Source organism: Pan troglodytes, chromosome 10 (genome assembly GCF_028858775.2).
Source record: "Pan troglodytes isolate AG18354 chromosome 10, NHGRI_mPanTro3-v2.0_pri, whole genome shotgun sequence".
NCBI lineage: Eukaryota > Metazoa > Chordata > Mammalia > Primates > Hominidae > Pan > Pan troglodytes.
The window spans coordinates 100,811,424-100,823,456 of NC_072408.2; the positions used below are offsets into that span (position 1 = coordinate 100,811,424).

General features: G+C 41.4%; 1 long non-coding RNA gene across 1 annotated transcript in view; it reads right to left on the reverse strand.

Annotated features, from left to right (window-relative positions):
* Positions 1-2,407: 2,407 nt before the first annotated feature.
* The window catches only part of LOC107967602 (uncharacterized), a 33,645-nt gene continuing 24,019 nt past the window's right edge, over positions 2,408-12,033 (reverse strand). The window contains exon 3 of the long non-coding RNA XR_008538556.2: positions 2,408-2,494. This is a non-coding gene — a long non-coding RNA (uncharacterized LOC107967602). The remainder of the gene's footprint in view (positions 2,495-12,033) is intronic.

Genomic DNA, 12,033 nt, shown 5'->3' on the forward strand with positions numbered 1-12,033 from the left:
GAGCACAAAAGGAAAGAGAAGAGGAGACCCAGGAGGAATTGGGGAGGTGGGAAACATGTGTCTCTAACCCTCAGCCTCTTCCAACCCTCTTTGCCTTCTGAACAGAGCCTAAAATGCATTCACACAAAAACATAAATCACCCAAAAGCCAGAATCAAAACATCGTGCTCAAGTAGCCTGTTATCAGGAGGGGCCTGGAGTGGAACACTATGTTGCAAGAACCAGCACTTCTGAAACCCAAGTTCCAATTCCAGTCTGCCACTGACTCATATTATAGCCTTGGGGAAAACATGCAGCCAATGGAACCACATAGAACATTCTAAAGGAATAATTCTGAAGATACTTGAAGACTGTCGCCATCATCCAGCCCTCCTCCCAAGGCTTCAGGTCTTCAGGCTAAATACCTTCCATTCTTTATCAGTTCCTTAATTTCCAATTTACCCCGATTGCCCTCTTCTGGATGAGTAGCAATCTGTCAATGTCTCTTTTCAAGGCACTATGAATGGGACATAGATTCCAGCTGGGTGGGTATATCAGTCCAATTCTCTCCTTGCCATGCACTCTAGACTTGTATTAATGGAGATTGAGTGCGGGGCCTCTTTGGCACTTTGTCTTACCAGTACTTTCCTCCCATGTGGATGCAGATCCACTCAGTTACACACGCATCCATCCAAGGCTATCATCTACTACAGACTCCTCCATTTTCTCCAGAAACAAATTCAGAAAGACTTTGTTAAATGCCTGGTGGAAATTCAGATATGTTATGTGCACAGACATATCTTGATTTACCTGTCTGCAGTCACAATCAAAACAAAAAATTGTATTTGGTCTTTCTGAGCTTATGTTGCCTCCTGCTGGTTGCCATCTCTTGTTCCAAATGCTCATGAATCTTTCTGGTCTACGACCTGGCTCAGGTCACCTCCATGCTTACCAATCTCTCATTGTCAGGACCCACCTGCTTTCTCTAAAAAAAAAAGGAAAAAAAAAAAAACTTCTTCCTTACTTTTGGTTGTCTCTAGTTTTCCAGCATCCCCTCCATTTTTCTGATTACTGAGAGGATTACATAGAGCAGTTCAATCATCTCATTGCAAAATGCCTGATTATCCTGGCATGTAATTTTTATTTATTTATTTTAGAGATGGAGTCTTACTCTGTCACCCAGGCTGGAGTGCAGTGGTGTAATCATAGCTTACTGCAGCCTCTAACTTCTGGGCTCAAGAGATCCTCCTGCTTCAGCCTCCTGAGTAGCTGGGAACATAATGGGTGCTACCACACCTGGCCCTGGCATGTAATTTTGTAACATCTTTCTTATAAAAGACACTTCTAGTAGAATTTAGGTTATAGGTGAAGATGCAACATAATTTTTTTTTTTTTTTTTTTTTTTTTGAGATGGAGTCTCGCTCCGTCACCAGGCTGGAGTGCAGTGGTGCGATCTCAGCTCACTGCAACCTCCACTTCCGGGGTTCAAGCAATTCTCCTGTCAGGCTGGAGTGCAGTGGTACAATCTCAGCTCACTGCAACCTCCACTTCCTGGGTTCAAGCAATTCTCCTGCCTCAGCCTCCCGAGTAGCTGGGATTACAGGCACGTGCCACCACGCCCAGCTAATTTTTGTATTTTTAGTAGAGACGGGTTTCACCATGTTGGTCAGGCTGGTCTCGATCTCGTGACCGCGTGCTCCATCCGCCTCGGCCTCCCAAAGTGCTGGGATTACAGGCGTGAGCCACCGCGCCTGGCCTTTTTTTTTTTTTTTTTTTTTTGAGACGGAGTCTTGCTCTGTCGCCAGGCTAGAGTGCAGTGGCGCAATCTCAGCTCACTGCAACCTCCGCCTCCTGGGTTCAAGTGATTCTCCTGCCTCAGCCTCCCGAGTAGCTGGAACTACAGGTGTGTGCCACCATGCCAAGCTAATTTTTATATTTTTAGTAGAGATGGGATTTCACCATGTTGGCCAGGATGCTCTCGATCTCTTGACCTCATGATCCACCCGCCTTGGCCTCCCAAAGTGCTGGGATTACAGGCATGAGCCACTGCGCCGGGCCCTAACGTAATTTTTTAATACCTTTCTTATAAAAGTCACTCCTGGTAGAAATTAGGATATAGGTGAGGCTGTAACAAAGACTTGTGATAATAGAGAATTGGCACAGAGAGAGGATCTCTCTGATGCCCACACCTCTGTAACAGCCCACGTGTAAGCAGTCCTGGGCTCCTATGGCAGCATCAGTGAGCAGGATCCTTTGATCTTGCTGTTCCATCTCTAGAGAGTTGCTTTTGCCCATATGGTTCAAGATGGCTCAGCAGCATCATTTCATAAGCCTCCTTGGCAGTGGAAAGGGGAAAAAGGGAGGAGGAAGGCGCAACCCTGAACTTGCATATGTTGCTTCTATTTATATCCTATAGGCAAGAACTTACACACAGGCACTGAGCCGAAAGGAAGCCTGGAAATGCAATCTTTATTCTGAGAAGTAATATGCTCAGCTAAAAGTCTGCAGTTCTGGTTCTATGGGAAAAGAGAAGACAGATATTAAAGAAAATTAGCAGTCTCTGCCACACTTCAACTTCCTCTGTAAATCTCTTACATTCCCCATTTTCCCATATCTGAAACTGTAGAGTCACTTCTACTTTTCCTAATTCTTTTTTAGTTACTCACAAAATCCTATTTATTTTATTCTTTTAATCAATTCTATTTTACCTCCTAAAATATTTTTATCCATCCGTTTCTTCCTATATTCACAATGATTGACATCCAGATACAGACACTCATCAGTCTTTGGTTTTGCCAGCCCCAACCCAGAGTCCACACTGGTCATCTTCCACCTGCTGGGGGCTTAGCAGGAAAGGATAGAGGATAGCTCTCCCCTCTGGCAAGTGGCATGGGACATAGTTTTCTGCTGCTCTCAATACCGATGCCTATTTGGCATTGGACTGGGGATGGGGAACCAACATTCTTCCTTCTTAGCCCCCTGTCAGGAGGTATAAGAAATCACTGCTTCTGCCACTGCGACATCCTTCCCAGGTCCAGCTAATTCCTACTGACATTAGTTCAGCCTCACTCCCCAGAGAACAGTGCTCCTCCAGCTTATGTCATCTTTCTCCCCATCTTTTGGGAGCTGTGTTTAGCCATTTTGTCATTTAACAAGACAATAAGAGCCTTTTAACTTGTGTCTCTGGAAACATCTTGTCCTCCTCTCAGTCATTCTGTGCAGAGACAAATTAATCTCCTTAAAATAATGATCTCATTTTTAAAAACTCTCCTACTTAAAAATTTCTAAAGGGTGGGCCATTTGTCACAGCAGTGGTAGCAATAAGCAAATGCATGTTGCCTTGCTCAAGGTCATTTCACTAATTGATCAAGATACTCTTTCCAGCTCAATGCAGATGAAGCTTTAGAATCCTTTCCCACAGTTGGCACTACCAACCGATTAGAATTGGCATGGAAGATAGATCTTGTTTATCACCCTTAGCCTATAAAATTTTTTCCGAAAGTTAGGCTTTTGACAGTGCTCTATCTCTGAACGCTTTTTGTGTGTTTCAAACCTTGTTTATCAATATATGCAGGGTCTATTTCCTCAAATAAACCACACATTCTTTATTCTGGTTTTCTTTTCCCCTTAAATGTCTGGGTTCTGCTCACAGAGTTGTTTACAGCTGTCCTTGGTCAAAGAGGAGATGGTGAAGGTGCTGAGGGCCGAGCCAGTGGCAGAAGAAAAGAAGGCCAGAAGGAAAATCTAAACTCTCATCAAGAAAGGCAGTAAAAGGCTGTAAGCAGAAAACTGGTACCAGGTGTGAGATCCAGGGAGCGAGGCAAGGTCAACAAATGGAAACACCAGAGCTCAGGAGCCAAAAGGATGGGAAGCAAGTGGGGTTGCAGAGTGCAAGCTGGGACAAGGCAAATTGTTCAGACCTAAGTGTTTCTTGGAGCTCTCAGACCTGCCTCTGTGCAGGGTCAGCCATTAAACAGAACTCCGCATGTAATATGCACTCACACATGAATAAGCAAAAACATAAATCAAAGTAATACCATCTAACCCTATGTTGAAATGCCATATCAAACATCCATTTTCTAGTTTCCCTCAGTCTTCTACACCCAAGTTCATACAAAAATATTGACCTAGCAACTTTCCTTTAAATTACTGGTTCTTCTCTAAATGTCTTTAACATTGTATTTAAACCACAGTGGAAAAGATAACTCTTGGTAAGTGCAGTAATAATAAAACACACCATTTAAAAGGTGGCAGATGGAAACCAGAAAGACTCCATCCAGGGATTTTTGCAGATTAGATTCACATGAAGCTTTAGTCCCTGCTCTGCTCCTGCTAAAGCTAAGGGATGGGCTTCTTGCCACAACCGCCTTTGCAAAAAATAACATCTTGCTCCTACCAAGAAAGCAGGTGACAAGCTCAGCAGCTGTGCTTTGGTTTGTTTTTCTCCACAGCAGGAACATGTGCCCCGGAGTGGGCATTGTTTGTGGAATCAGTAGGACAGTAAATGCAAAGGCAAGGAGATAAAGATCAGTCAGGAAGGAGAAAGTGGCACTTGGGGGCAGAACAAAACACCAAAAAAGCCAGGTGATGGAAACAAAGCGAACTATCATTCGCCCAAGTTAACAGAAGCAAGTTGACTCATGCAACTGTGAGAAAAGCTAAGACTGTTTGCATGCACGTGGTGAGTCATCTAATGTGTAAGTCAAGCTACCAGCTAGAATTAATCTTGTGCATGGAAACAAATTCAAGTATTTTGAACATGAGCTAATGAGATTGACCTGTAGGATCACGCAGCTCTAATAGCTGAATAGGCATGTCAAGGATAAAGGCAAAAGCTAGGGGTGCCCTCGGGAAGTGCCTTTCTTTGTGGCCTGTGCATTCGCTCTTTGAGGGATGCGGGCTGAGCTGAAGAAGATTTGCCCCACCCATGCTGCCCTCAAGTTCCTCTTTATTTATAGTACTATTCCAGGTAAGATGTCTTCTGGAGTACAAGTACAAAAGCTGTGTTTATGGCTCTTTCCATTTTACAATGAACTTTCCTACAGGTTGTGGAATTTAGCATGATGGGATGACCCAGTGCTAGTTGCTGTTGTTGTTTAGATTGGTAGGGGTCGTTTGTTGGTTATTTTGGCAGGCCAGTGTCCATTCCACATTCCTTTGGTAATAGTGCCTAGTTCCTTCTTGGGATTTGCCTCTTCCCTTGGAGACGGTCTGGTAGGACTTTGATCAAGTTGTGCCACTCTCCCTCAGTCAAGGAGCAGGCACATGACCTGGGGATCTATGGGCTCCCTCCCTACACTTTTGGCCTTGACCAGAAAGACAAACAGATTGAAAAAGAGTAGACCCATTTTAACCAGGAGTAGCTCCCAGAAAAGAAAGCTGGGTGTTCCTGACACCATAAAGATCCATAAGTTTTCCCTGGTGCAAAGCCTGGTGCTCCAGCCATTTCTGAGTTTGGTCTCTGAGCCTATTGTTTTTGCTGTCCTGCCGCCTTCCAAAAATCTCCCGTTTTGCTTAAGTTAGCAAGAAAGAGTTGGTTTCTGTTACTTGCAACCAAAGAACCCTAGCTGCTACAGATTCATGTACTCAAAGTTTCCACTACAGATGTTCAAGGGAATGGAGACTACTGGTAAATCCAATAAGCTGATTATGTGAATATTGATTAAGAAAACTTCTACATATTTTATGAGGGCTATTACACAATACCATATCTTGTTTTCCTTATATCTCCCTGACCTGAAGTCTCTCTTCTAATTTGTTGTTTATTTCAACTCCTTTATCAAACATTCCCCAAGATATAGTAAATGGGCGATACATTACCTAAAACCCTGATTATCCACAATATCTTTCACCCTGACAGATCTTATGGGAGTAGAAGGGGGTGGTACTTTGATTTTTAAAAATAATATAAAAGGTATGTGTATTTGACTATCAATTTATAAAATGAAAGGTAATCATTTATGGAAAACAAAAATATAGCAAAATATTCAAAAATAATGGGAGAAAAGGGGCCAAGTAATAATAATAATGTATTTTATTGAATCGAAGACAATATCAGTTGTTGGAAACACTATTATTTAATGTACTATTAAGAAGAAAAAACATGCTACCAATGAATTTATGGCACACCATCCGCTCTAATCTAAATTTTTGTGTATCCCAAATTCATATGTTAGATCCTTCTGCCCAATTTGAGGTAGAGCCTTTGGGAGGTGATTAAGTCATGAAGACAGAATCCCCCTGAGATTAGTGTCCTTATAAAAGAGATTGCATAGAGATTGCATATGCCCCTTCTTTCTGCTCCTTCTGCCATATAAGGTTACAGTGAGGACAAAGCTGTCTGTGAGGAAGCAGGCCCTTACTCTGAATCTGCCAGTGCCTTGATCTTGGACTTCCCAGCCTCCGGAACTGTGAGATCTAAATTGCTGTTGTTTATAAGCCACCCTATTGTATTTTGTTATAGTAGATTAAACAGACTAAGATACCATCCCAACTTCAGAGATATTGCAAAAAGGCAAAAAAAAATGTTTTAAAGTGATGAAATTTGGTAATAAAACTGATAGCTCAATGTATGGAGTTCTAACTAAATGGCAGGCCCTGTTTATTTTTTTTTTTATACTTTAAGTTCTAGGGTACATGTGCACAACGTGCAGGTTTGTTACATATGTATACATGATGGCAGGCCCTGTTCTAACTGTTCTACATGTATTAATTCATTTAATACTAACAATCTAATGGAGTAGTATGCTATGTAAGTATACAGGTATGATATACAAGTAATATCCATAATTAGCCAAACAAATGGCTTAGAACTAATGTAAATTCAAAGTGGAGTTATTAAAAGCTTTATTTGAACTGACAAATTTATGTTTCAATCAAAGCAATAATTAAAATTGTGTGAGAAAGCAGTGCTCTGAATTTTTTTTTTTTTTTTTTTTTGAGACAGTCTCACTCTGTTGCCCAGGCTGGAGTGCAGTGGTGAAATCTTGGCTCACTGCAACCTCCACCTCCTGGGCTCAAGCAATTCTCATGCCTCAGACTCTGGAGCAGCTGGGACTACAGGCACCCACCACCATGCCTGGCTAACTTTTGTATTTTTGGTAGAGACAGGGTTTCATCATGTCAGCCAGGCTGGTCTCAAACTCCTGGCTTCAAGTGATCTGCCACCTCAGGCTCCCAAAGTGCTGGGATTACAGGTGTCAGCCACCATGCCCAGCCTTGATGTTTTCTTTTATGAAATCAATATCAAAAATTGTAACCTTGTTTTTTACTGAAAAATTCATTCTTAGTTTTGTTTCAATCCTTAAAATTTAAAAACAAAATGCCATTGCTTCTAAGCTTTGTTTTCTAAATCTTGAAAGGCCCCTGGGCCAAAAGCAATCAATATTTTGCTTCTTTCCCTGTCTCTATTCTAGGCTGTGTAAGTTTACAGTGTTATTCAGCATTTCTCTAAAGGTATTTTGTGGAATACTGGTGTGGAGATGTTCTGTTGTAACTTGAATAAATCCCGGGGCCTACGTGGCCAGTCTCAACAGGGTTAGCATTCAAAGAAACAGTTCAGTAACCAAGTGTGATCACTCTCTTTCACCTTCTTTCATTTCTCAAAGAATATTAAAGGAGATCCAATCCATAATTCCTAACTTCATTTCTTAAATTTTTCTTTTCCTCATTCTTCTCCTTATACAATTGTCTCACATCTCAAAGCTTTCTCAACACCTCTCTTCCCCCATTTTTTTTCACTCAGCTCCACACCAAATTATCTTGGACACCCTCTACCTTTGCAGGATCTTCTCTTTTCTTCCTCTTCCCGTTTCTTTCCATCACTTTAAATTTCTTTCAAGAAAGCCCTGACCCTGTCTGATGACAATCCCTCATTCCAGATACCCTGAGTCTTCCACTTCTGATTAGTTGAGGATGTAGAGTGAGGACCATGAGATGAATATCAAATTGAGGGAAAGGTGCTGAGTGACCAATGTTAGACGTTTTCATTGAGGGTACAGGTCAAGAAAGAGGCAAACCATTTGTTCATACATTAATGATATTTTGTTTCTTTACTTTAAAAAATGCACTGAGGTCATTTATATTCATGAAAATTTACTGACACATTAGTATATCAAAGGCTCTGAGAAGTCTTGCAATTAAGAATCTGAATTATCTTTGTTTTATCTAGTATTTCTCAAACACGTTTCAAAATGATAATTTTCATCTCCCTTCCCCACTTTACACACGTAAATACCCATGAAGATGATTAGGGTAAAGTGGTCTTAAATAATAAAAGATATAACAAAAACAATTGAAAGTATATTTGTAACATACACATAGCTTGGTTGGATGGATGTTTCAATGAGGACAACAGTAGTTTGAATGCAGTATGCATTTTTCACGTAACATGGAAAGTAGTGCCATTTTGCTCTTTGTCTTGCAGTTGGACTATGAGATAACCCATGCAGAATAGCTACCAACTGAGTCTGTCTGGCCAGCGTTTACACAGATACAGTTGCACAACTGGCCCTGTACAACAGTTATCCTTGTATTTGATTTGTCAAGATGGTTTGTGTTATTACCTCTGTGGTATCTTGATTTACCTTGGGTAGTGGCCAGTCCCTTAAGTTAATGTTGGCTATTAGCCCATTAGCTGTTACATGAGTTTACTGTCAGTGGGTGTGGAGGGTATGATTATTTGCAGATGGACTTGTCCACAGCTAGAGGTAATATGTACCTGGGTGTCTGAACAAGTTTTCATGAGGGATCATCTAGAAAAGATTGGAAAACAGCACCCGAGGCCACATGTGCTCAGTTTGGCATGCAAAACCTTGCATACTAGATTCAGTAGTGGGGGCAACAGGTGATGAATAATTTGCAAACTGGTGAAGTTTTAGCTGGACCTGATAATATTGGGAATCTTCCTATATAAAGATACAGAATACTCATTATTAACAATAAAAAAACAGACAATAGATAAACAGATTTTAGGCAATCTAAGAAGCAAATTTAAGTATTCTGGCTCTTTTTTTTGCCTGTTTTACTTTGGATTGTTGGTATTTGGAGCAATGCTGGATGCCACGACTCAAAATCATTATCATTGCTTGAGACTTATAATTTGTTTAAGATTTGCACCACCTCAACATAAATGGCTGGTTTTACTAACATTCCACCTGAAATTTTGTATACTTCCTTGGACATCTTAAAAAAATACGTATCCACAAACTTGTTCAGCTTAAGGAAAAATTGGAAAAAACTTAGATGCCCTAAAATAGGGAATCCTTTATTATATTACATTCATATATGGTAACCATTAGTGCTGTCCACCAAATATTTCCAATTCTCCTACTGGACACATAGTAGGATTTCATTTCTTTCCCACCTTAGCTTAAGTGAGGCCATGTGACTAGCTTTAGCCAAGGAAATGTGAAAGGAAATACAATGTGGCATCCAGGCAGAAACTTTAAGAGCCAATGTATAATTTTTTTTCCCATGGTCAGTTTTTCTTCTACCTGGGTCCTGGAGTGAGAACATTATGTCACAGAGCCGATCCCTAACTGATCTGCAATTGACACATACAGTGAGCAAGAAATTAAAAATTGTTTTATGTCACTGAGATTTTGGGGTTGTTTGTTACTACAGCTTAACCCAGACCATTCTGGCTGATAGGCCACAATGGGACACTAAACAGTTCATGAAAATTACAGAGTAGAAAAATGTCAGATGATAAAGGACAGATACAGATTATATATTCAGTAAAAATTGCAAGTTTTAAACAAGTATTGGTTAATCATTGAAAAATACATATGAAATGGAGTTTCCTGGGATAGATTGGATCTTTAGAATTCTGAAGCTGAAAATAATTCAATGAAAGAACGTGTCTTTGGCAAGTGTCCATCAACATACGGATAAGCAAAATATGGCATATACATGCAATAGAACATTATTCAGTCTTAGAAAAGAAAATCTGACATGCTACAACATATGAGGACATTATGTTAAGTGAAATAAACCAGTCACAAAAAGATAAATGTTGTATAATTCCACTTATATGAGGTATAAGTGTAGTCAAAACCACATAGACCGAAAGTAGAATGATGCATGCCAGGGACTGGAGGAGACGGAAATGGAGAGTTGATGTTTAATGAGTATGGAGTTTCAGTTTTACAAGATGTGAAGAGGAAAACAAATCATTCCCTTTTCCTGGGCTTGGGAGAGGGCTTTGGGTCTCTCCTGCATGAAATGGAGAAGCCTGATGATTCCTGGTGTTGAAGAGTAAGCTCACCCTGGCCTCAGAGATGTCAGTTGGTGGTTGGGTGGGAGCCAGCCTCAACCTATGATTCTAAGATTAGTGTGGGGGCTGAGGCCCTTGGTCCCCTAAAGGTTTGCTGTAAGATCACTAACATGAAGCAGATTGATGAATAGGAGAAAAGGCATACACATTTATTTCACATGTATACATGGGAGGCTTCAGAATGAAGACCCAAAGAAACAAGGAAAATTGTCCATTTTTATGCTTAGGTTCAACAAGGTATGGACAGCCACGTAGAAATATGATTGGACAAAAAGGGTCTGATCTACTGTGAATAGACTGAGCAGGGAGACTCCACAAGGCCTGTCTGTTCAGGTTCTTCTTGGTCTGCCTGTGTAGCTTTCCTTCCTTCTGGGTATGGGGACTTTTACCCTCTCTGGAATGGGGGCTCTCTGCAATGGGTGTCTTCTGACCTACAGTCAAACAAGGTAGGTCAGATCATTTATTTCTGGCCCGTTTTTGTATGGAATATTTTTAGGTTTTTTGGCTGGCTTTCAGGAAAAGGGGTTCTGGTTTCTATGCCTCGCCTTGGGGGAAGAGGGATTCTAGTTTTTATGGCTAGGCTTGGGTTGCAGGGGAGGGCAGGAGAAGATCAGAGAAAAACTTTTGCTTCTGTGGCTGCTCTGAGGCCTTCATTTTGGTGTACAGTTTTTTCAGCCCCAGCATTAGCCATTTGGTCTGGGAGCTGGAGGGCCTGTGTTGCCGTTTAGAGGGAAGAGCCAAGGAAAGAGTGTGTCCCTTCCCAAGGCTCTCATGGATGTATGAGGACCAGTCAACAGCGAAGGGTGGCTGACTGCGACAGAGCCAGCAAGAGAGGATTCAGTCACAGAGAAAAAAATGCAGGCCCCCAGCCAGGGTCCTCCTGCAAAGTATGACAATTCAGAACTACTGGGGATGATACAGACAACATTCAGCCTCCAGTGTGTGTTCCTGTCTCTCCCTCTAGAGGACAGTTCTCGCTCTCAAAGTGCGCTCGGTGTGTCGTGTCGCCATGGTAAAAAGGCAGGAGACAGCAAACGCTTGATCCGAGCTGCACCATGCCTCGTTTTCACTCTCCCTGAAGACAAAAGAAGGTGGCAAGTAAGGAAAGCTCACCTCAGGGAGTTTTCTCGGAGAACACAAGCGGTCCCAATAGGGTAAAGGAGAAAATAATTATCTGGAAAGGTTGCAATTAATAGTGTCAGGTTTAACCTTTGTGCTAATATGGGAATCTAAGGCACTAAGTCATCGCCTAAGACCTAGTGCTCTCTGTACGACAAAGCTTTAGTCTTTTCATGTGGAAGTCAGTGCTTATTACATCCAATGCCTGAGTTCCCAGCAGACAGAGTTCCTTCTCAGGCAGCCGGCCAAGGACACCAGAAATTAAGCAGGGGTCTGTGGCTCTGTCGTCTAGCTATGACCAAATTTAAATGTGTGCTTTTTGCCTTGCCTGCCAGTGAACCTGATGCTAGACTGAGATGTAAATGCCATTTCTGGTGTACATTAAGAAAATGTGAAACAATTAGCTCAAAGCCATGGTTATGGAGCAAAAATATTAAAAATATAAGTTAGAAAATCCTTGTGACAATGTTCATGTGAATGGTGAGGGTAGGGAGTCCATTGCATATATGTGTGTGCATGTGTGGAGGAGTAAGTGTGTTGAATAAATATGCATGAAGAGTGCATTAGCAGTAGATCCAAGAACTTATGTATGGGGGTGGGTGTGGAAATCCACGTTTTAGTAACATTTTTTCCTTCTTCACAGTCAAGTGACGTTTTTTC